We start from the raw sequence: 26,545 nt of genomic DNA on the forward strand, positions 1-26,545 counted from the left end.
AGGCACAGGGTCCCATTAAAGACACCAGGAATTTTTCCACTGAGTCTGGGGAGGAAGCTAGAATTATTTACAGAACACTTCTATTGAAATTCTGCACCATCTAGAAGTGATATGTACATGACTTAAGTCCAAGATATCATCATCAAAATGGAGGGTCTAGTTGATTGGGTGATGAGAATATGTGGAGGGTAGTACTGATTGTCAACCTCACAAAATCTAGAATCACCCTGAAGAGGAGCTTCTGGGTATACCTATGAAGAAATGTCTTGATTGTGTTAACTCATCTGGGGAGATCCACATTAACTGTGGGAGGGGCCATTTCCTGTGCAGAGCATCCTATGCTGTATAAGATAAAGCCTGCAGAGTGCTGGCATGCATATGCACAGCCCTTCTGTTTTGCTTGTGATTGTGAATATAGTTTGTCAAGAGGATTCCTGCTCAGGATATCTTACTTCCTGCCACAATGAATATACCTTGAACTATGATCTAAAATCAATCTTTTCCCCCTTAAATTGCTTTTGTCCATGCTTTATCATGGCAACAAGAGAGGAAACAAAGGCAAGATGTTTCATACATAAAGAGATAAATGGTAAATATATAAATCTATATAGATGGAAGCTGGACAATAAATGTAAAACTGGCCTTTCATGGTTCTTGCAACTTACCTAATTAGTGTAAATATTTTTATATGTGGAGACTCTAGCATGCTAAAAAGCTTATGCAAATGAGACTAATGGCAGAGGCCTGGGCTTCTATATCGTATTGATTTGACTTCTAAGGGAGGTAGGGACTAGGTCACTAAGATGGACAGCAAAGGTATTTTACTCAGGATTCCAAGACTTAGAGGAAGAGATGCTACACTACAGGTCATACCTGGGATGACTAAGTGACACCTGGACAAGACAACTGACGGAACACAGCAGAAAGCATGTTCCTACTCTCTTCTGGATCCTGCCTTGTACTCCTGGCTTTTCTGACTTCAGTCCACATCTTTTTGCTGCAGTGACTCTAGCCAGGACTGTGGCAGCTTCTCTGAGTTACATGAGATATCTTGGCAAAGCATTTAAACAGAGGTGGTCTCTAGGATTCCCAACACAATACTCTCCATGGCATATTTCAGGTAATAGAGAAATCTGAAAGAGTATCATGTTCCCTAACATGGGTATGATGAGCCTGCAAAATAGTTACAATACTTGGCTGTTAGGGATGGTACTTCACAGTTCTCAACTTGCTGTCATTTATGTCTTTCAGTACACTGTGAAGACAGATTGTCCCTATTTTTTCAGATAATAGATATTTCTTGGTGAGTAAAAGTTGCCTCAAAATTTATTCAAAGAAATCTCATTAGACCGTTTTTGAACATGAAGGATCTCAGAGGTCTCTCTCAGAGGTCTGTGGATCTTTGACTGGAATCTGAGGCTTTGTCAATGACATGACTGCCTGCCTACCTAGTGGGTCCCTTCACGTTCTCTGCCGGCTGTTGTCTGGAAGGCTTCAAATCCTTCTCATGAGTGACCTCACATGAATGCAACTGTCTTTCCTTAAAGTATCTAGTGAGATCAAGGGAGGGATGAAAGTATTAGCCAAGCTCGCCCCTCATCTCTACAGTACTCTTCCTTTTATAGTCACAGTTTTTTGATTGGTGTCTCTGAGACATTGCCATCTATCTCATCTCAGTAACAAATCATAGCTGCTTCCTTAGTTGCCTGAAAGTATTTTTTCTTGACTTCTTGTCCCTCATTTTGTCAAAAGCATATAATAATTTTAGTTTTTATTTCTCTCGGTGATATTTGCTGCTATAAGGTAAGAGTTCCTTGCACCCATGCTTCTGAGTCATCTGTTCATACTCAATGACAATCAATCAGGCTCAGGCAGAAGCAGGAATGCTGTGTTAATGGGAAGAGTGACAAACAAGGATGGCTCTGACAAAGGTGGCATAAACATGCCCCACTGGAGTAATTATAAAATGCTGGTCCTTCTCTGGTCAGAATACTGATTTTTAATTTATTTAAATATGAAAATCTCAGTGTCTCCAAGTCAATGAAATTGCATTCATATTCAAGATTTGCTACATACATGGATGTCTTGTGCACACACTGGTGAATTCCAAGGTGCAAATCAATCCAACCACAACCAAGCCAGGCCTTCTTCCTCATCACCTTTAAGCCATGTGTATGTGCACTTTAATGGTGCTTTCAAAAAGCAACTGAGAAATCAATTCCAAACATGGAGGGTACCCCCCCGACCTACAATTTTCCAGCTTCAAGATAATGTAAAGCAATGCTCAGAGTTGATAGGAACCCCACTTTGAAGTTGGAATTTGGACCTGATTTAGTGCTAGCACTACATATTTCTACATCTTGTCATTAGCTAGCCACAGCAATCATGAAGGTGGCAAACTATAATCCAAACAGTCAGATATTACAAAGCTATGTTGGGGAGGGAGGCAGGCAGAAGACATTAAAAGTAGTTTGGTGATATTTTGAATTCATTATGGATCCACTATGATGTAACCCATCATTTCAGAAGCATTTCTACTCAGTCTGTTGGCCAAAAGAGAATTAGCCATTTATCAAAGCAGCTTATATCAGCATGATATAGACCTTCACAGACAGCCTGACAGATCTTATCTAAGTAAAGGAGGAGATAAAATGTTATCTTTGCAAAGCGAGAGACTGCATGTCTCTGCAGCAGTTTTAGTAAGTGTGACTGTCAGAGTGCAGAATAGAGTCACCTGGAATGAACATTACCCGTACTGGTATCAACCCTATGAAGTCAAAGCATTTTGGAGACCATAGCAATTGTTTGCTATTCGTTTGCAAACATTTTGGGCGTCAATTGTTTTCCATTTCCCATAGTAACTGTTTAAAAGCTAAGTGGATTAAGAAACAGACATTTATTAATCTTACTGTTCATTTAAGGAGTTTTATTACATGTACTGTGTGTGTGCAAGTGCACATGCCATAGTGCACATATGAAGGTCAGAGGACAACATATGGGATCCAGTTCTGTCCCTTTATTATGTGAATCTCGAGGATTAAATTCAGGACATCAGGCTTGGCAACAAGCACCTTTCACCACTGAGCCATCTCTTTGGCTCCACCTTACAAATCTTGAGATCAGAAATCTGACGATGTCATGCGGATAAAATGAAGGAGTCATGGGGACCCTGCTTTCCAGCTGGTGGCTCCAGGGAAGGACTGACATCCTTACATTTCCAGCTAGCAGAGATCGCTGGCATTCCTTGGCTTACAGCATCCTTTCTCCACTCACAGCTGGCATTGTTCCACCCATCTGCCCTTCCTTCTGCAGTGCTTTATCCTCCTCACCTTCCCTCTGCTTCCACCTTGCACTTGGAAGGAGCCTTGGACCATACTTGGCTGTGTAGATAGAATTCAGGACCTATTTTAAGGCTGACTGACTTGCAAGCTTCCATCCATCTGAAACCTTAATTAGCTTTTTTTTTTTTTTTTTTTCTGTGTAAGCTAATATATTCACAGGTTCAGGGACCAAAATATGGACATCTTTGGGAGAACATTATTCTGCCTAATTACTTTTGATCTCAAGATAGTTTAATAATTTTGTTTATAAAATGGCTACTGGTTTTTAAATTTTCTTTTGGAGTGATAAATATTTTAAACCCCTTTATCTCACAAAGTATAGTCTTAGTGCTACTTTGATAAAGGCCAGAGTTTTGAAATGAAATCACTTAGCTGCTGTGGATAGCCTGGGTCGGGAATCCTGAATTCTCTAAGTCATAATTGTCTTGTCTAGTCCAGTGGGTAATAATTGTATATTTCTTTCCATAATCAAAGAGATGCCATCTACACTAACAATATACATATTATTAAGTAGATAATAAGATGCAATACCTATATTCCAACACATAGACATACAATCTTTACCATACAGCTATATCATAGTGTATTTGGTAGTGATCATTTTGACTACTATTCAAAATGATACAACTTAACTGCCAACTGCTTGTATCAGAGCTTCAAGACATTACCTGTTAAAGGATGAGGGAAAAACACTTCCTACACTTCTGAATAAAGTTGTGGTATAACACAGCATTTCCTGCGTTAATAGCAAAAACACTTTCTGAAGGTCTAAAAGTCTTGGGATTCTCCAGGGTACCTATCTTCCAAGGATCGGGTTTTGAAATAGATGACATGGATTTCAGATGTCAGTGTGTGACAGCCTATGATTGGCTCCAATTCTAGCTCTGTGCAGGTGGAGGCTTGTTTTCTTTCCCTGCCTATAACTGTATTGAAGATTGAAACTGTCTCTTGTTTAAGTAAAAGGATGCACACAGGTGGGCCAGGGCTCTTGGTCTTCAATTTAAGGACACACTTTCATTTTCAATGCAATTAGCTGTTTAATTGAGCATCCAAATTTAGCAATGCATTTGCATGTGCAATTAATTATGATTTAAAAGCACTCTGTGTTAATGGTTTCTTTTCCATTATCTACAAATGTAATTACTGAAGGATGGGTTGAGTTTAGAAATCATGTGGGGATTTTTTCATCCCTAGAGCCCAATGCTGCAAGTGTCAACAGTGCAATTAGCAGTGTGAGGCTGAATGGCCTAGGTGTGGGGAGGAAGGGCAGGTGGAGTGGTCAGAATTACTGATTTGAGTAGATGGTACTATTTTCTTGCTTATTAGAATTAATTCAAATTGCAGTTAACCATATTATTTCATTCAAGCAGAACAAAGATAAACCCAGCATTTGCAGAACTGCATTTGAAAAGAAAAAAACCCACATTAATTTTTTTTGAAAATGAGACTATGATCTTAGCCATTTTTCATAAATCACAGCATTAATGTGCAGTTCAGTCCTCATGATGATTCTTTAATTAAAGAAAGCAAAACGATGACCTTAACATTTGAAATGATATTCAAATCAAGAGCTAATTAAAATTAACCAAGAATAGATCAAACGCTTAGATACTGGTGAGGTTGAAAAAAATCTGATAGAAAAATAGAGAATCTCTCCTTTTGTTTTCTGAGGAAAAAGGAGAAAGAATTTTGCTCACCTGAAATTTCTATAAATTCAACGGGAGACAGGTTTGCTTTAGAAGGTGAGTTTTTAAGAAATGTCACAGGCCCCAGCCCCTTCTACCCATGGACACAAGGGGCACAAAGACTCTGTACTTCAGACTGCTGCTTGTAAGCCTGTTGAGAAGGCTGGAGGAAGTGGCCAGTAAAACACCAAGTGTCCCTTCAGAAAAGAAGTGAAGCAGAGCTGTTAATTGTATAGACAATAGAAAATCAATGCCTCCTTCTTCATGAGATTATTAGAGATGTAATTGCTTAAGTTGTTGTGTAGGCTCAGTGAGTAACGTGCTTGTTACACAAACATGGCGCTCTAAGTTCGATTCCTACTACCACTGTAAAATTCCATGTGCTTGTAATGCCAGCACTGGGAAAGTGGGCCACAGGGTTCTCTGGTCAGCCAACCTACCGTAATCTGTAAGCTCTAGGTCCCAGTGACAGAACCTGAAACCTCAAGTATGACATCTGAAATTGATCGCTGGCCTGTGTGTGATCAAATGAACACACACACAACACACACTCACACACGCTTATGTACCTGCACAGGTAAGAACACATACCTGTATATGCACATACCTTTATGTATACACACAAATTGCTTTATATATACTAAATTAATTAAAGGCTTTAAAAACTGTATTACATTATTGTTTTTAAAATATGCATTAAACTAAATAAAAATAGCTGAATGTAAACCCAGCATCTGGGGAGACTGAGGCGAGGTGATCATGAGTGTAAATACAGCCTGAGGTATTTGGTGATATCATGGCTCAAGGGAAATCAAATTTGTGCTATGTATACTGTCTTAATTGTTTAAAATAAAAAATGCATATTATTTTCTTATAAATGAACTGGGCAATCTGAAACATCTCTCGCCATTCGGATCCTGATCCTCCCCTGAAAGATAGCCATAATTAATTTCTTTCTCGAGTTCATCCAGAAAGCAAACAAATGAGAATGCATGTGTGTGTGTTTGTGTGTGTTCTCAGAGTTGTAAACGTTTTATGTATCCTAAGACACCCTATCTCTGGCTCTCCTTTCTTCTTATTTCCCCAGTAAAAGTAGATAAGATGGTTTAAATTGAGATGAAGCCTCCTTTTCTTAGACTTCAAATGATGTCTACAAAGTAGTCCTTCAGTACAAACAGTGAGCAGCACCACGTCAGATTCCAGTGTTAAATTTTCTGGAATTGAACTATTAAAACATTAAAGGAGTTTACATAGTTTAAACAGCATCTATTTTCTTGAACACTAAAGCATTTTAAATTCTCTTGTCTATAAGGACCCTAGGATGCAGCACATGCCACACTCAGAAGGTGGTATACATTTGACTATAATCTTATTGCTGAATAGCTCAATTTTCCTATGCTTTTCTATGTCTTTTATATACAATAATGTAATGACCATGTACATAATTATATGGTTGTACTTTGGTAAGAAAAAATTTTAGAAGTAAAACTGCCTATACATATTGCATGTATATTCTGGATTTTGAATTTTAGAAAATATTAGCTAGCGATGGCCATCAAAAAGTAACAGTGTTTACCATCCCTAAGAAGGTCTGAAAAACCTAAATCACCAAAATATCTTTAGTGATATATTAAGATTTCATTTGTGTGGGTTCACATATGTGTATGTTTGTGTATATGTGTATGTATATTATCTGTGTGTGGTCCTGTATTTGTGTATGTATGTATGTATGTATGTATGTATGTATGTATATATGTATGTCTTTGACTGTATGTGCTCTTGTGTATGTTGTGTGTGTGTGTGTGAATGTGTGTATAATGTAATGTATGCATGCTCCCACAGAGTCTGGAGCAGGGTATCAGATGCCCTAGAACTTAAGCTATCTCACAAGGGTGATGGTAACTGAACTCAGGTATTCAGGAAGAGTAGAAATCACTCTTAACTTCTAGAAATCTATCCATCCCCTAGTATCAGAACTACAAAAACTTTTCCAAAAGATCTCTACCAATTCTACATCTGATAGAAGGCTAATATCTAATATATACAAAGAACTTAAGAAGTTAAACTCCAGAGAACCAAATAACTCTATCAAAAATGGGGTACAGAGCTAAATAAAGAATCCTCAACTGAGGAATATCAAATGGCTGAGAAGCACCTAAAGAAATGTTCAACATCCTTAATCATCAGGGAAATGCAAATCAAAACAACCCTGAGATTCCACCTCAAATTAGTCAGAATGGCTAAGATCAAAAACTCAGGTGACAGCAGATGCTGGCAAGGATGTGGAGAAAGAGGAACACTCCTCCATTGCTGATGGGATTGAAAACTGGTTCAACCACTCTGGAAATCAGTCTGGTGGTTTCTCAGAAAATTGGACATACTGTTACCTGAAGACCGAACATATCCCTGGAATTATACCCAAAAGATGCTCCAACATATAACAAGGACACATGCTCCACTATGTTCATAGAAGCCATATTTATAATAGCCAAAAGCTAGAAATAGCCCAGATGTCCTTCAAGAGGAATGGACACAAAAAATGTGGTACATTTACACAATGTAGTACTATTCAGCTATTAAAACCAGTGAATTCATGAAATTCTTAGGCAAATGGATGGAACCAGAAAATATCATCCTGAATGAGGTTACCCAATCACAAAAGAACATACATAATATACAATCACTAACAAGTGGATATTAGACCAAAAGCTCAGAATACACAAGATAAAATTCACAGACCACATGAAGCTCAAGAAGAAGGAAGACAAAAGTGTGGATACTTCAGTCCTTCTTAGAAGAGGGAATAAAATACTCACAGGAGCAAAATACAGAGACAAAGTGTGGAGCAGAGACTGAAGGAAAGGCCATCCAGAGACTGCCCCACCTGGGATCCATCTCATATAGAGTCACCAAACCACAATCCACTATTGTGGATACCAAGAAGTGCTTGCTGACCGGAACCTGATAGAGCTGTCTCACGAGAGGCTCTGCCAGAGCCTGACAAGTACAGAGGCAGATGCTTGCAGACAACCATTGGAATGAGCATGGGGCCTCATTTGGAGGAGTTAGAGAAAAGACTGAAGGAGCTGAAGGGTTTTGCAAGACCATAATAAGAACAACAATATCAACCAAACAGGATCCCCCAGAGCTCCCAGGGACTAAACCACCAACCAAAGTGTACACATGGAGAGACCCATGGTTCCAGCTGCATATGTAGCAGAGGATGGCCTTGTTGGGCATCAATGGGAGAAGAGGCCCTTGTTCCTGTAAGGCTCGATGTTCCAGTATAGGGGAATGTGAGGGCAGGGAGCCAGGAGTTGGTGGGTAGGCAGGGAAACATCCTCACAGAAGCAGGGGTAGGAGGAATGGGATAGGGGGCTTCTGGGGAGGGGTAGGACCGGGAAAGGGGATAACATTTGAGATGTAAATAAAGAAAATATCAAAAAAATATTTTATTTATTTGAATTTGCATTTTTATTTCTTTCAATGCGTGTATTTTTGAGTCTCGTGTTCCAGTCCAAGCTGAGCTGAAACTGGCTTGGTCCTGCCCCTGCCTCTTAGGGCTGAGGTCATAGACAAGCACCACTGTGCCCAGTAGCCTTCCCCAATTTTGAAGCTGAATGTCCGTCGCGTGCAGACTGTGGCAGGGTAGCTTCTTTACCATTCAAGTCTTATTTACATGCTTGTTTTCTTTTCTTTTTAAACATTCCTTCCTGATTTTCTGTAAATTCTGAGGTTGTGCGCCTGCCCTGTTGTCCGCTCCGTTTGCTCTCTCTTTTCCATTCCTCTTGGTCCTGCTGGTTCCTGTGCTCTCAGGTACTGAAACATCTGTAGCAGTGTGATTCGCAATAGATCAAAACACTAATTTGGAGAAATTAGGTAAGGTCTGAGGAAGGGGCTTTGTCTAGAGAAGGGTTGCCTGCGGGCTATAAGGATCTTGATACCATTTATTGAGAGGAAGTCATGAGGCAATCAGAAGACCTGGTCTCCTTTTCACCATGAGGCTGCTGGTTCACTGTTTGCTTTTATTGCCAAGCAATTTACCAGGAGAAGCCTCCTCACCCGCACTCCCAGTCTTGTGTAGAGCCTAGGATGTGGAGCCTCCGACTTCTCTTGGTTCTGTTCATTTGTTTTGTTTGGCTTTTGGTTTTGTGTGTTTAATTTTTTTTTAATGTAGAGATAAAGTCCCTCATGTCCAGAGCAGGCAGATGTTGCTAGTGCGGAATGGCGTCTGGGCTCTGTTCACTGGTATAGACTCCCTGCTTGGGTTTTATTTATCTCACTCATTTTTTGCTTATCATTATTGTATGTTTATATTCTTGTTAGATTTTTAAGGAAGGTATTTTAAAGGATTCATTGTGCTTAGCACTTCTATTTTTTGCACACATTTCAAAAAGAAAGAAGTAGACATTCAAGTTCTAGATGCGAATGTCCATGACTTCTCTGAGCATTGTCATTAGCTAGGTCAAACAATGCTCAGGAAAACTGGCACCCACTCTTAATGGAGCTCAGTCTACATTTTTTAAACTTAAGTTTATTTCTTTACTTACCTACTTTACATCCTACTCCTCCAAATCCCGGTCACATCCTCCCACAATCCTTCCCCCATGTGGTGTGTGTGTGTGTGTGTGTGTGTGTGTGTGTGTGTGNAATCCTTCCCCCATGTGGTGTGTGTGTGTGTGTGTGTGTGTGTGTGTGTGTGTGTGCGCGCGCGTGTGTGTGTGTGTGTGTGTGTGTGTGCACGCGGGGGGGGGTGCGTGTGCGTGTGTGTGCGCGTGAGTGCATGTGTGTGCGTGTGTATGTGCGTGTGTATGTGTTTGTGTGTGTGCATGTGTGGGGGTGCGTGTGTGTGTGTACTCTCGACTATCATTGCATAAATCTGTGGGAATAGTGCTAGATGACACAAAAGTTAAAAAATAAGCAGTTAAATATATATGAAATAATATTTATGTGTAAATATATTATAAAATAAACATATTTCTAAATATATAAATACAACCTTTTCAGTTTGTATAATGTTAATACTGATCCATACTTGGTTTCAGTTCTGACCACTTGACATTGGACAACTGCTTGGTGTCCTCTTCCTGAGAAGAACAGTGTTTTCCTTGACATCAGCATTCCTTAGTGGACTGTATGAACTAGATTTACAGATTTTAACATGTCAAGTTGGAAATCTGAAATTAACTCTACATAATAGTAGACTTTTGAGTCTATAGTCTATAGACCATACTACTGTTATTTAATTTATATTAACCTTTCCTTTTATCGTCCATCCACATCTCTGTGTCTCTGTTATAAAAACTAATCAATGCTTTTAAGCATGAGAGCAGTATCATTAACATTTCTTTATTTAAAAAAAAAAACTCTTTTCTATCAACAATGTGGACTACAGGCAAGAAAGAAAAATATGTGAGTGTTTTAGGAGCTTACATTTATCAGATGTGGTCCCATAATTTCTTTTTTACCACATTTACTTGGAGTATAGTTATTACTCATATTTGGCAGTTCACATGCAGAGAAGGGCTTAGCTTGCATATGTCAGATCCAAGACTAGCACTCATTTGCCTGGTTTCAATACATTACCAGTCTTTAAAGTCATTTCTGTTCGTGGTTGATGTTTAATGCATATACTGCACCATTTCTACAACAGCACTGGTGTAACTCATGGAAAACTTTGACAACTCTAAAGACAGCCACAAACTTGTTTGTCAGTGAATAGGTTTTTGTTTATTCTTAGGAATATAATTTGGCATTTTTTCAGATGCTCAACAGTTAAATGTTAGAATAAACTAAGTTTTAGCCAATGGAATTGGACAAAAGGTGGTATTCATCTCTTCTAATCCTGGTGCTAAGTCCTCTCATGCCCCGCCCCCTTACATCTTGTTGGCAGGTATGAAGAGGCAGGGCAGAAGCCACATGCTCAGTGAGGTGGAGCCATTCCAGATGGAAGAAACCTGGCTGGCTCATCACTAGAAAAAGCCATGTGAAAACCAGAGCTCTTTCTGGGTGCAGCACACAACACCACTCTCGATAATTTATAGAAAATTAAAAGCACAAGCAACATGATAACTGTATTTTATAATTATAACTAAGATACTTGCTAACTAATTTTAAAGTCTGGAATTCATATGCTAAGATATTTAAAGTTTGTTAAGGGAAGCGAGTTGTCTCAGTATGTAAAGATGCTCGCCTTGCAAGCCAACTGACCTGAGTTTGATCCACAGAACACAGGGAAGTGGGAAGGAGAAAACCAATTCCATAAAACAGTGATTTTGACTTTCACCAAAAGACTGGTGCTGGGGCCTGCTCTGGCCACTTGTCAACTGGGTTCCCCCAGAGGAGACAAGGAGTTCATGATGAGAGGGAGTTAACATCAGGCAGCAATCAGGGAAATCTTGCAGCCCTGACTGACTATCAACCCAATTATTTCTTAATTTATACAAGTTTCACAGAACAAAGAAATACTAATAATTATAGAAGAAGTGACGATTACATGTTTGAGTTTTTATTACATATCCAGGGTTACAAGTTTAGTCACAATTAGAAAATACAAATTGAACAGATTTTATTTTTATTATTGGCTCTATAACTCCAATTTAGAGAATCTAAAGAATGTCTCCTCCAAAGCAAACACATTTACTATATGACAACCTGCTTTTAGGCTGGCAGTGCATATAAACAAAAAATATATCAACCAGTCTTTTAATAAATAACAAATACTAGCACCTATCTCATTTACTATATCACTTATCATCTGTGCTATAAAGTGGGTAAGTTTTATTTCAGTCAATCTATCTTATTTACCGAGTTCTATTTCTCCAGGGGAGGACCCTGTATAACCCCCTATTATCAGGAGCCATCTAGGAAAGACTAAGGCTAGCAGGTGGCCTTCCTGGAGGTGGCCCACCATTTTGGGAGGGGGGGGCATGGACTGCAACGGGCGAGCTCTAAGAAGCCAAGTCCCAAAAAGACTTCACCTCAGGGTTGCTTCTTGCAACTGATATGCCTTTCCTGTCATTATTAAATTAAAATAAGAAACCCTGGAAATTAGCCCACTCTATTGATCAGATTTGCTGCAGATCAATATAAAGTTGAACTTTCGTGAATTAATGCTATTTAGATACATTAATGATTTTATAGAATTCCTGATTTGATTCAGATAATTTTAGGAAGAAAGTTTTTAGAGATGGTCTTAGTTGCCTTACTAGAAAGATGTAATAAAGTTAGAATCAAGAATAGAGTGTGCCCACTCCTCAGAATCGTAAGTAAAGGCTGCGTAATAAGGAATACAATGAGCTTCTAGGACCACACTAAAATGAGAAATAGACTTGGGACAAATTTTTCACTGAAAGAAAAACATTTAGGCCCAAGGATAATGCCACAGGCCATGAAAAAACTGTTACTTTGAACTTATAACAGGCTTGCAGTATGAAACACTGCTTTGAACTTGTTATTGATACCCTTCAATAATTCTCATTTTAGGTAATGAACTTTTTGTCTAAGAGGGTGTAAAAGGGCCAGAGAAAAGAAATAAAGTGGGCAGATGTTTGGCTGGTTGGGAGAAGGGAGCAAGAGCAGTCCATCCTTTACCCAATCTCCCTACTGTTAGCAACAACAGTAGGTCCAGAGGCCTGCAGCTTCTGGCCTCAGAGTAACTAAGTCAAGATAGATATATATGTTATTATAGAAAGCAAATCTAATCTCTCGCAAGACCAAGTCTTGCCCTTGCAGACACCCCCCCCCCAACTTGGCTACCTTCAAGAGAGAACCAAAGCTCCAAAGATCGCCTCCAGCACCCTATCTTTAAACTACCTTTTCAGAGAGCTCTAAGCATACAGTAAAAGAAGGCCTTGAATCTGTAACCTATTCTCCTGGCTGGTCAGAATCTGTCAATTGTCTCTGTTTATCCTGAACCAATTATGCCCTTTGAGTTTGCTCAAAGGCAGATACATCAAGAAGATTCTGCATCAAGAAGACTTACTGCATTATGATTCATTTCATCTTTTCCTGAGAATATTATGTCTGAGAATTTATAAGAAAGCCCTAAAAGTGGGGACTAGGGGAGTAGATATGTTCTAGTATTAAGATGTTAAGGTGTTAGAGAACTGCATGTTATTTCAGCAACTTACAGACCTCTCCAACAAACAGACCTAGAATATGGCCTGTAGCTTGTTAAGGGTTCCTGCCCCTTCCTATGGCTGCTGCTTCTGTCTAGAGCTGTGGGCCAGAGGTTCAGTGTTGCTCTCTTATCTGGGTTACTTTTCCCTATGCATGTTTATCTGAGTTAAAAAGAGTAGTAGGTTTATCCATTTGGCTATGTCTCCCTTTCTAAAACTTCTAACTATACAGAACACTAAGGACAGTTTCTTAGTGTGATCGTTAACATGGGCATTAATAAGAAATAAGCAAAAAGCTATTTTTTATGTATTTATACTGGGCTTAAGAAAAGCACAATCCTACTGTGTTAGGGGGTACATGTCTGCCACCACAGCATAGAGATCAAGGGGCAATTTGTGGGAGTCAGTTCTTTCTTTTTATCAAGTGGATTCTGGAGATGAACTCAAGTGCTAACACTTTTCAAGATATATTACCAGACACAGTTTATAATCTTTATAAACTATGTATAAATATAATAAATAATATATAATAAATATAATAATTCATAAAGAAATATTAATAAATATATTTTATTTTATATAGCTATATATCTCAGAGCTAGAGAGATGTATCAGGTGCTAAGGGTAATTTCAGTCATCTATCACTCCAGCTCAAAGGGATTTATTGCTGCTTTTCTGGGCTCCATGGGCACCTGCACTCACACAAACATACACACACACACACACACACACACACACACACATGCACACAAGTGGTTTTTGGGTCAAATATAAAGTATGATAAAGTATAAAGAGGAATATGTGGAAGAAGAGAGAAAAAAGGAAGAGAAGGGGAGGAGAGAGGAGGGAAAGACAAGGAGGCGATCTGGGGACTTGATGGCATACAAGTATCGGTCCTCTTATATAGTCGGATTAGAATGTTCCTCCTGCTCCCATATTTTCATCAGGGTTTTCTTTCTTCTTGTCTTATTTCCTTCCTTCCTTCTTCCCTCCCTCCATCCTTCCCTCTCTCTTTCTCTTTCTTCTTAGATTAAAAAATGGAAAGAAATTACTCTTATATAACAAATCTGCATGTTTATACTTTTTTCATTTTCATTTTTATTTTATTTATATGTTTTCTTTATTGCATTGCAAATTTTATCCCATTCCTCATTCCCCTTCTGAACCCACCCCCCATCCCATCCCTCTTCCCCTTGCTCAGGAACCCAACCACTCCCACTTCCCTGTCTTGCCATTCTCCTACACTAAGGCATCAAGCCTTCACAAGACCAAGGGCCTCTCCTCTCATTGATGTCCTACAAGGCCATCCTCTGCTACATATGAGGCTGGAGACATGGGTCCCTCCATGTGTACTCTTTGGTTAGTGGTTTAGTCCCTGGGAGATCTGGGATACTGGTTGGCTCATATTGTTGTTCTTCCAATGGGGCTGCAAACCCCTTCAGCTCCTTGAGTCCTTTCTCTAGCTCTTCCATTGGGGACCCTGTGCTTAGTCCAATGGATGGCTGTGAGCATCCACTTCTGTATTTGTCAAGCACTGGCACAGCCTCTCAGGAAACAGCTATATCAGGCTCCTGCCAGTAAGCACTTGTTGGCATCCACAATAGTGTCTGGGTTTAGTGACTGTATATGGGAAGGATTCCCCAGGTAGGACAGTCACTGGATGGCCTTTCCTTCAGTTTCTGCCCCAAACATTGTCTCTCTATTTCCTCCATTGGGTATTTTCTTCCTCCTTCTAAGAAGGACTGAAGTATACTTTTATACTACATAGAACCATGCACTTACTTTGATTGAGAGCACAACTATCTACTCTATCCTTCTTGTAAACCTCTTTCTCTTCCACTCTGAGGTCTTTTCCTCTGTATGCTTAAAGATATTGGTATAGTTTGTATTCAGTATATTATGCCTGACCTTTTACATGGACACTGAGGATACAAATTTACATCCTTATCCTCAAGCAGCAAGCCCATGCCCACCAAGCCATTTCTTTTTTCTTTCTTTTTTTTTTTACATCTTTTCCTCAATTACATTTCCAATGCTATCCCAAAAGTCCCCCATACCCTCCCCCCCACTTCCCTACCCACCCATTCCGGGTTTTTTTTTGGCCCTGGCGTTCCCCTGTACTGGGGCATATAAAGTTTGCATGTCCAATGGGCCTCTCTTTCCAGTGATGGCCGACTAGGCCATCTTTTGATACATATGCAGCTAGAGTAAAGAGCTCCGGGGTACTGGTTAGTTCATAATGTTGTTCCACCCATAGGGCTGCGGATCCCTTCAGCTCCTTGGGTACTTTCTCCAGCTCCTCCATTGGGGGCCCTGTGATCCATTCACTAGCTGACTGTGAGCATCCACTTCTGTGTTTTCCAGGCCCCGGCATAGTCTCACAAGAGACAGCTATATCTGGGTCCTTTCAGCAAAATCTTGCTAGTGAATGCAATGGTGTCAGCGTTTGGATGCTGATCATGGGATGGATCTCTGGATATGGCAGTCTCTAGATGGTCCATCCTTTCATCACAGCTGTAACTCCTTCCATGGGTGTTCTGTTCCCAAATTCTAAGGAGGGGCATAGTGTCCACACTTCATTCTTCATTCTTCTTGAGTTTCATGTGTTTAGCAAACTGTATCTTATATCTTGGGTATCCTAAGTTTTGGGCTAATATCCACTTATCAGTGAGTACATATTGTGTGAGTTCCTTTGTGATTGTGTTACCTCACTCAGGATGATGCCCTCCAGGTCCATCCATTTGGCTATGAATTTCAATAATTCACAAGCCATTTCTTAAGCACACGATAACACCCTTTCAAAGCCTTTGACAGTGATTGGACTATTTGTATTTGGAAGATAAACTATTGTGTAACTTTATTAAACAAATAGCCACTAGCTTAAAAGAGGTTTAGTGATACTGCCATGGTACTGTATTTACCTTGTTATCTATTTTAATATCATTGTCCTCTCCGGGAGACAATGTGATTTTTTCCATACATGAGATAAATGCATATGAATGTTAACAATTATATTCTTGTTCTTCTCAAGCTTCCTAATTTAATGAACTTGCCACTTTTCACAAAAGTAAAATTCTATGTTTTGATATCTTTTAAGCTGCTTATAGAAACTGACATCCATGTTGACATAAAGAACAATATGAACTAACCAGTATCTCCCAGAGCTTGTGTCTCTAGTTGCATATGTAGGAGAGAATGGCCTAGTTGACCGTCAATAGGAGGAGATACCCTTGGTCTTGAGAAGATCATATGCCCCCGTACAGGGGAACACCAGGGCCAGGAAGCAGGAGTGAGTGGGTTGGGGAGCAGGATGTGGGGGAGGGTATAGGGGACTTTCAGGATAGCATTTGAAGTGTAAATGAAAAAAATATCTAATAAAAAAAGAGTTTATTTGTGGAGGATGTAGAGATGGCTCACCAGTTCAGAGTACTTACAACTCTACCAGAGGACTGGAGTTTGGTTCCCAGAACCCACATAGTGGCTCACAACCTTCTGTCCATCCAGTTCCAGCTGACCTGATTCCTCTTCTGGCCTTGGTAGGTACAAGGAATGCACATGATGGACAGTCATATGCACAGGCAAAAATATCCATACAAATAAAATGAAATGATAAAATTTAAACTGAAAGAGCTCATTTGTCGTTAATTTACAATACAATGTAGTAAATTTATCATATTATTCATTGGTTATGTTCAATGGTTATACTCCAACAGAGCTGGGTTTGACCTTAGGAATTAAGTCCACCACTCTGATGAGATCCAGTAACCCCTAACTAAATTTCCCTTCTTCCTTGCTAGACCTCCCTCAAAAGCTATAAAATATTCATTTTACACACTTCAAGTGACTCACACTAGGCTGACTGTTAATTAATAGTCTGCTTCAAAAGGGGCCTTGACATTGCTCATCAAGTATAGAGAGAAATGGCTCTTTGTCACTGAACAGTACGTCCCACAAGAGTAAAAGGACGTCATTGGCTAGGTCAGAAATATGTACCAGACCCAGGTCTTGAAAGTCCACTGTGAGCAAATATTCATTTCTTCTCACAGTATGCATGGCACAGTTCTCAACCATCCATATTTCTCAGTAGGAACTGAGTCAGGATGTTATTACAGCAGAAGATTGGTGTGGATGATCTACCTGGTAAAGCCAGTACTTATGGGTGTGCAGTTGGGTGAATGTGCCGTAAAGAAAATGATGTTTTGTGATTATTCCTGCTTTAACAACTATTTTCTATATTCTAGCTTAGACCTGGCAATTCTTCCATGATTCAGGGTCTATGTTCTTGTGTTTACTTGTTTGAGGTCTCATTATTTTGGATTATGATCTTGAACAGTGAATAAAGGAGGAAGCATTGCTTATTTCATTAAAGAATACTAATTATGTGTACGTATATGTATTTTTCATATAAATATATTTATATAATATATATTTTTAGAAATATATAATGTTTTTAGAAATATATACATAAATACACACACATATATATGTTTATATATATGCACACACATACACACACATATATATATATTATTCATTCAGAGGGGTTTTCACTATAAGGCTTAAAATTTTGTGGCTTATCTTCTGGCCTTAAATAGAAATAGAATTTTCAGTTGGTTAGATTGGATCAGTTTAAAAGGCATCCACGATTTGCTAACCATCCTCATACAGTAGTTTTAATCACTCAGTAGGGAAGAACAGACAAGTGAAATTATAGACAGGTTTTTAAAAGAGGAGGGAGTAAAAAAGAGAAAAGGAAGGAAGGAATGAGGGAAGGAAGGAATTTTCTACTAAAAAGAAAGGCCATACTGTTATGACTCTACACTATCTGATTAGAATACCATTGTTGAAGACCAGCTCCAAATGATCTTGATATATCTTCAGTTTCCATTTTGATTTTTATTGCTCATCTCTTGTCTGATCTAACATCCTTGTAACTACCAGATAAAGCCTTTCGGAATATATTAACTTACTAGATCACTAACTTCTACATTCCAAAATATGTAATAAAACCATCGGCTAATATCTGAAACATGATTTCTCTCCCTTGATTAACATTCTTGCTTGATGTTTCCACAAGTGTCCTGAAAATACATTCATCTTACGTTCACCTACACTGTTCTGACTTCATTACTGCCTTCTTTCTAACTTCTTGTTCTCTGTGAGATCATGCATTTTCTGTAGTTTTTCCTTGATTTCAGATTTTTTTTTTTTTTGGCCAGATAGAATACAAGGAGCTGCTTCAATTTTTTTTGCTGAGACTTGTTACACATCCTAATGTGTGATTCATTTTTGAGGGGATGGAAACATTCCATGAGCTGCTGAAAAGTGTGTGTATTCTTGAGTCTTTCGGGGGAATGCTCCATAGATGTCTGGTAGATCCATTTGACCTATTTTCAATCTTCATAATAGATTTTCTCTATTTCTTATCCAGATGACCTATCCATTGTTGCGGCTGGATTTTTTTTTAAATCAGCTACTATTGCTCTTTTGGGGTTAATGTAACTTTCTACCTAATAATCTGCCTTTAAGTCAGACTTTTCCCCTCCAAATGCTCTGTCAAGCTCTCTGTGCCACTAATTTTATACCAACTTGACACAAGTAAAAGTCATTTTGAAAGAGGGAACTTCAGTTAAGAAAAATGTCACACCAGAGACGGACTGTGGGCAAGCATGTGATGCATATTCTTGAGTCATAATTGGTTTTGGGGGTCCAGCAGATTGGGCATTGCCAACCCTCAGCTGGTGGTTCTGGGTACTATTAAAAAGGCTGAGCAAGCCATGAGGATCAAACCAGAACAAAGCACTTCCCCATGATCTCTAAATCAACTTCTGTCTCCAGGTTCATGCCATGATGACTTCCTTCAATAGTGGACTGTGCTATGGAAGAATAAGCAAAATAAACCTTTTCCTCTACAAGTTGCTTTTGGTTACAGAATTTTACCACAGCAATGAAAACCCTAACTAAGACACTAACTATCTCAGTAGTCAAATTTTCTTTAGAAGGTTCTTATTAAGGACAGTTTATACTTATTCTTCAATTGTATAATTTTACTGGGTATAAGAGTAGCTTGACAGTTGTGGTCTTACATAATTTGAAATACATCTTTTCAAGCCCTCTTGGCTTCAAGAGCTCCTATTGAATAATCAGGTGTTCTCCTAACTGGCTTACCCTTGTATATGATTTGGTCCTTTTTCATTTCACCTTTCTATATCTTTTTCTTTGTTCTGTACTTTTAATGTTTTAACTTTTATATAACATGTGGAGTTCTTTTAGGTCCTATTTATTTGGTGTTCTACATGCCTATGGCACCTATGACTTCCTCAAACATGACCATGGGCTTTGGGTTAGGTTTATAGTATCTGGCATATGTCCCTTGCTCTGAAGGAGGCTTCAAGTCTAATCAGAAAGTCACTGGTTGCTGCAGTAACAGTTATATCCACCATTAGATCTGTGGGCCCATCCCACCTGATAGGATAGTATTGAGCATCATGATCCCATTCTGAGTAAGACCATCACGTTCTTTCTGCCCTATTGCCTTGCATAGCACCTGGAGCAACCTGAAAGCTGCTGCATCTAGAGAGTAGTGAGAAAGTGTCTTGGTTAGTTCCTGGTCGATTTCTCTATGCTGTGCAACAAAAATCTGTATTGTTCTTTGTCAATAGGATCTTACACATCTAGTTATGATGGGCAACCAAGAGCCCTGGCAACAGTTCTGTGTTCTCTGCAGGGTCTTTGCAGCTCCCTAAGCAATAAACAATAAGGAGGAAGGATCTATCCTAAAACCAAAACCTTTCTACACTTCTTTCTGTTGTCCTGATTAAACTAAATGAGTCACAAAACAAATCAAAAGTCATGATCCTGGGAAAGAAAGAGGTATGCCTGAGGGAAGGTTAATATGATGGTGTAGGGAATATGTTAGAATGTATTGTATACATCTATAAAATTTTTCAAAGAACAGAATTAGTCAACTAAACTAAGTTATTAAAAATATTAACTATTTTTAAACAACTGGATCACTATGTTGCTATTGATATTTTTTTAATTTCAAGGTACAGCAAATTAGAGGCTCTTGGAAACCTGGTGACACACTCAGATCTCTCCCTACTTTAGAGTGACCACGACTCTATTAACTCTATTAATCAAATGATAGCCACATTATTTTTAATTATACAAAACAATCAGCCTCAAATGACAAGATTCATGGCATTTTATATCTTAAAAGCCTGTGTCTCCTAATTAAATGAGTCTTCAAGATAATCCAAAAAATACACTTAGCTAGCTCTGAGAAGTTAATGGATATTTATACAAAATAACACCTATCAGAGGCCCATTTCTCTCTATGCTTTAGAATCTATCAAAGGTTTTTTATTTATTATTATTAGTAAATTCTTTTACTTATTTACATTCCAAAAGTTGTCCGCCTTCTCAGTCCACTCTTCCCTAGTTCTTCACACCATCCCCTATCCACCCCACCTCTGAAAAAGTGTTCCCCAATCTAGCCACCTACCTCCACCTCACCCCCTCCAACATCCCTTTTCCCTGGGGCATCAAGTTTCCACAGGATTAAGCTTTCCTTTCCCACTGAGGCTGTGCAAGGCAGTCTTCTGCCACTCATGTGCCCCAGGGCCTTGAAACAGTCCATGTATGCTCTTTGATTCATGATTTAGTCTCTGAGAGCTCTGAGGGGTCAGGTTAGTTGACACTATTGTTCTACCTATGAGATTGCAATCCCCTTCAGCTCCTTCAATTCTTCCTCTTACTCTTCCATATTAGTCTCCAATCTCAATCCAGTGGTTTTCTGTAAGTATCTGCATTTGTCTCAGTTGCTGGTAGAGACTCTCAAAGGACAGCCTTACCAGGTTCCTGTCTGCACACACAATGTGGCCTCAGTAAGAGTGTTAGGATTCGGTGTGTAGGCATGGAATGTATCTCAAGTTGGGTGGCCTTTCTTTCAGTTTCTGTTCCATTTTTGTCCCTGCATTTCCATTAGACAGAAATTCCTTTAGACAGACAATTCTAGGTTTAAAAGCTTGAAGTTGGGTGGGTGGGACCCTGCCTTACCTGGGGCCCATGTCTATCTACTTGACGTGGTCTCTTCTTGTCCCATCTCCCCACTGCTAGGCATCTCAGCTAACATCACTACTGAGTCCTAGTAGTCTCTCACATCCCAGGTCTCTGGGACATTCTAGAGGTTCCCTCTGCCCCCTAACCCACACTGCTACATATTGTGATTCATTCTGGTCCTCTGGGCATCCCTCCTGTCTCTCTCCATACCTGATCCTACTCCTCCTTTTTCTCCTCTCCCTTCCCCTCACCTACCCAATTACTTCCTTCCCTCTGTCTCCCATGAATATTTGTTCCCCTTATAAGTGGGTTTCAGGTATCCACACTTGGGCATTCCTTCTTGTTAAGTTCCCTATGGTCCGTAAGTTGTATCATGGATATTCTGAACATTTTGGCTAATATCCACTTATCAGTGAATACATACCATGCATGTCCTTTTGAGTCTGGGTTACCTCACTCATGATATTTTCTATTTCTATCCATTTGCCTACAAAATTCATGATGTCCCCGTTTTTAATAGCTGAATAGTATTCCTTTGTGTAAAGAAACCATATTTGGGAGTGCAAACCGGTACAACCACTCTGGAAATCAATCTGGTGGTTCCTCAGGAAATTGAAAATAGCTCTACATGAAGAGCTAGCTATACCATTCCTGAGAATATTCCCAAAAGATGCTCCATCTTATCACAAGGACATGTTCTTCACTATGTTCATAGCAGCCTTATTTGTAATAGCCAGAAGCTGAAAACAACCCAGATGTCCCTCAACCAAATAATGGACACAGACAATGTGGTTCATGTACACAATGGAATACCCTATCACAGTTTCTTAAGAGTTCCCCCTGACTTCCTGTCTAGACTCTGTAACAACCTCTCACCCGCCCCCACCCCCTACCTCCCAAAAAATAAACTTTCACGTACTTATTTAGTCCTTTTCTATCCTACTTCCAAATGAAGTTGTCAGTGAAAGAGCCAAAATGCCCTCACACATGTCAGGTTGACTTTGAAGACTCAGATGAAGAACTGAGATCAGGCATGCTCCTTGTCAAATTTCTTTTGAGGTTACAGAGACTGAGGAATGTTTGTGAATAAGCAAAGCTAGTATGTGGAGGACTAGACTTTCTGTCAGATAGAGAAAATGCAACATTCATTTTAAAGCTCATCGGAGCTTTGGAGGCCAATGAAGAATTGAGTGTATTGGAAATACTTGTGAGAAGTGTCTTGCCCTCCAAGATGCCTCTATATTTGAAAGTTAACAATCTAAAACTGCCGCACATTTCAAGCTGTTTGCAGAGTGCTGAAGCTCTGTGATGCATGTTAATCCCACGGTGGCTGCCTCCACCCCATTGTTTTCTTTATTAGGAAGCAAAGATCCCCATATGTTTCCTTGGAAGACAGAATGACTCAGCCATTCTATATTTAATGCACCCTGGGATAGCTGCCTTAGAGTTTATATGCTGGCACAAGAGCGTAGCAATCGACTGTGACACCTTCTGTTGATGAAATGAAGAAAATGACCCTGGAGACAGAGTTTTATGTTCTGCTTGAAATATGCAGAAAATCAAAATCTGTTCAATGCTATTATTTGCCATTACTCTCAGATAAACATTTGGCTCCTGCATTCAATCAGATCAAATAACCTAAGTGTTAAGAGTGTCTTGATCAATGTAGAAGCCGGGTAGGAGGGTTCTAGCCCCTAATACCCATCAGCAATCAGTGACATATTCACACAAATTCATGGTGGGCACTGAGAAGAAGAATTACATGATGGGACTTGTTTTGGTTTTTCTTATAGATCCAATGTGTCAGGACTACCTATTGCTCTATTATTTTCTTTGCAGCCTGTGTTTCAGTGCTGGTAGAGGTTTGTGAACAATGTATTGTCTAAAGCTCAGATATCAATTAGAGAGCTAGCATGAGAAAAATGTGCTTATCAACCTCTAGTTTGGATACTTAAATGCTTTTATTATGTTTTAATATAATTATAAAATAAGGACATTTTCTAAAGCTATATAATGTGCTTAGGGTGTAACCCTCCACATTCCCTGGTACTTCCTCATCGTGCTCTCTCCCATTACCCCTTTGACCCACATACACAATTAGTTTCCCTCTCCCCTAATTCTGCCATTCTGGGAACTAAGCCTTTGTTTGCCACGTGGGTCTTTGAGTGATATCCAGACCCAAATGATATCAGGTATTGTCCTAAAATATAGCTAAGCAAATTATAACACCTCAGATACTATTAGAAGAGGGAGTCTCTTGAATGCAAACATTCTGATTTGCATATAGAATAATATCACATTTTCTTCCTGTAAGAGTTTTTATTTTCTGATACTCTAGCCATTTTGAGTGGTACCTTCCTTACTTGAACAGGTTTGAGAACTTTCAGTGTTCTAAATTTAGCCTGTGTTTTCTTGTGTATATGCCTCCATGACAACATACACACTATTGTTTCAATTATAGGTGATTTTCCAGACCAACACATATTCTTTGTTGTGAAATCTTTGTAGCTTATTTCAGATGAAAACATTTTCTTTTATTGACCATATTGCATCTTTTTATATAAGTCTAATATTATCTATTAAAACATAATTGTGTTGGTTACTTTTGGGTTTCTAAAGTTTGATCAGAAATGGTTAGAACTTGTATATTTTTCATTTCAGTTATTTTGAGTACAACACTTTTAATATTTTTCAACTAAGTTAAAGATTAAGGAAGCATTTAAAATGTCACAAGCAAGGTTAGTTATAATATGCATAGAAACCATTAGAATTGTAACTGCATAATCTAGGTCATTCTGCTCTAAGAGGCAAGTGTCTATGGACAGAGACTTCCTGACAGCTTAAGACAAACAGTAACTCTAGTAAAGGATTCTTTCACTGAAATTTTTCTCCTGTAATGTACAGTGTAATACAGCGAGAGCCAGTCAATGACCCAGGTTATTCTTGACTACCAGTATAGCCACTCTGCTCCTACCTCAGTGAATTCTCTTTTCAATGTAAAGCCTGACACTCAGTACCCCATAAAGGTATTTATCCAGGTAATTACCATAGGTGGTTCCTGGGCAGTTATCCTCACCTTGGCCAAGATAAACTTCTTTTTGCCATTCATTATCCATCAGTTTTCCTTACAATTGACAAGAGGTACTTCTTTTAGAAAAAATGCAGGATCCTATTAATGAAGCTTTTAAGTATTCTTAATGAGAATAAATTACCATCTTTAGAAGGAAGATTTCAAAAATAATAATCAAGTGTAATTTGGAACTATTTTTGAATAAAGAACATGATTAAGCCAATTTCTCAAAAACTTTAAGAAGTGTCTTGTCACATGATTTTCAAAATTAGCTCTTAAGATTTTAAGCAAAAACTATGTGATTTAAGTGAAGTCCTACTTCCAAGGACTTTCAAAGACAATAGTGACATAGGCAAATGAAATTTATATGCTTTCTAATCAAATAATTACTTATTTATTGGTATCTGGGAAGCACTCTGGTACATCTTTGTCTTCTGTGAGGATATAACAATGATATGTTCATTAAATTTTTTAAATATTTCACTTCTTAAAACATGAATGGCAAATGGGGATTTCATCTCACAGTGTAAGCAGCTTGATGCATTTTCAGCATTGATAAACTGCTCTACAATAACTCAGGGTTGCAGTGTTCACACCTTCCCAGCTAAACGATTACTTTAATTTTCCTAGTACATGGGTCTTATGCACTGTGTGCTAATCCAGTTTAATGCCAGGCTCAAATCTGAGGACATAACTTTTTTAAGTACCCAAAGACTCTGACAAACAAAAGACATTTTTCAAAATTCCTTTCAGAGATGACTAAAATCTAACTTTACTATGTTAACTGCACATTCATGTATATTTTTAAAAAACAAAATTAAAAATTCAGAATATGCATCATCAAGGGACACTTCAACAAGGACATGTTGAAGGTATTAATAAACACCCAATTCAGTATAAGTGGCAGTTTTGTTGGGTATAGAACTTATCACCATAGGAATTTTCCCTTGTGCCCTGATGTGAAGAAACACCCAAGGTTTGGTTTCCATATTCTTGATTGCTATGTAAATGGAACTTTATAGTTTTCCATGTTCTTGATTGTTACATAAATAGAATTTTACAGTAGGCCTGTGTTGAGTCTCTTCGTTTACTCAACATAATGACATTGGTAAATTTTTAGTTAATATCAAACTGACCTGTCACTGAACATATTTTGTATTACTGTGAGTGTTTAATATGGCTATGTCACATTTTTTTATACTAGTTCATTTTTTTAACTCCTTGTTGTTTTCTGTCTATGGCTATGATGAAAAACCTAACTATAAAGCTAAACAAAATAGATAAAATAAAATAAAATAAAATAAAATAAAATAAAAAGCACTGTAGCTATGAGTGTAGTTGCTGAGTTGTGTTTAAGTGTACCTGAGCTTAAGATATTTCTCTTCTAACATCTGTGGTCCTTATGATATTTGGTATCCCTGAAGGAACAAACGAGAAGTGAAGTCTCTCCACATCTAGTATTAGTTACTTTTCTCATTGCTAGGACATTAGCTTAAGGAGGAAGGAATTCACCTTGGCTCCTGGTTTAGGGAACTCCATTCCAGCATTGTAGGAAAGCAGCTGGTCTATCCCAGCCATGCTCAGTACTCAAGGAGATGAATACTGGTGGATGCCAGACTTTCCTGCTCCTCTTTAGTCCTTCACTCAGTCTGCATAAGCTCATGTTTAGAGTGCTTTTTCCCTCTTTAGTTACGTATACCTGGGCACACCAAGACGTATATCACTTAGGTGACTCCACGCCTATTCAAGTTGACAATCACAATTAATTATAACTACCCAACAAACAGAAATGTAAATATCTGTCACTGTAGTCCTTTTAGCTGGTGCAGAGTTGATTCCCAGGCTTCCCTGAAGATTAATGTTCAGTCTCCTTTCATGAGCTCACTGGACATTTGTCTACCTTCTGTGGGGGAAGTAGCTCTCTTGTGCCCACTGACTTATTTGTCTTCTTATTACTGAATTATAAAACTTGCTTATGTTCTGGAGAAAACATTATTTACCAAATATTTGGTAAGACTATATTTTTCCAGAAGCTTGTCTAATTTTGTTGTTGTTGCTATTGTTGTTGGTTGGTTGGTTGAGGTGTTTATTTGTTTGTTGTTTTGCTTTGAGGCAGTGTCTCCTGCATAGTTGGAACTGGCTGCCCTGGAACTCACTCACTATAGGACCAGGCCTACCTCAAACCCACACCTGTCTACCTGTGCCTCTTCAGTGCAGGGATTAAAGGCATGTGCCACCATTCCTGGCTTCTACTTATTTTCTTAA

This window comes from Mus caroli, chromosome 8, assembly GCF_900094665.2.
Source record: "Mus caroli chromosome 8, CAROLI_EIJ_v1.1, whole genome shotgun sequence".
In the NCBI taxonomy this organism is placed as follows: domain Eukaryota; kingdom Metazoa; phylum Chordata; class Mammalia; order Rodentia; family Muridae; genus Mus; species Mus caroli.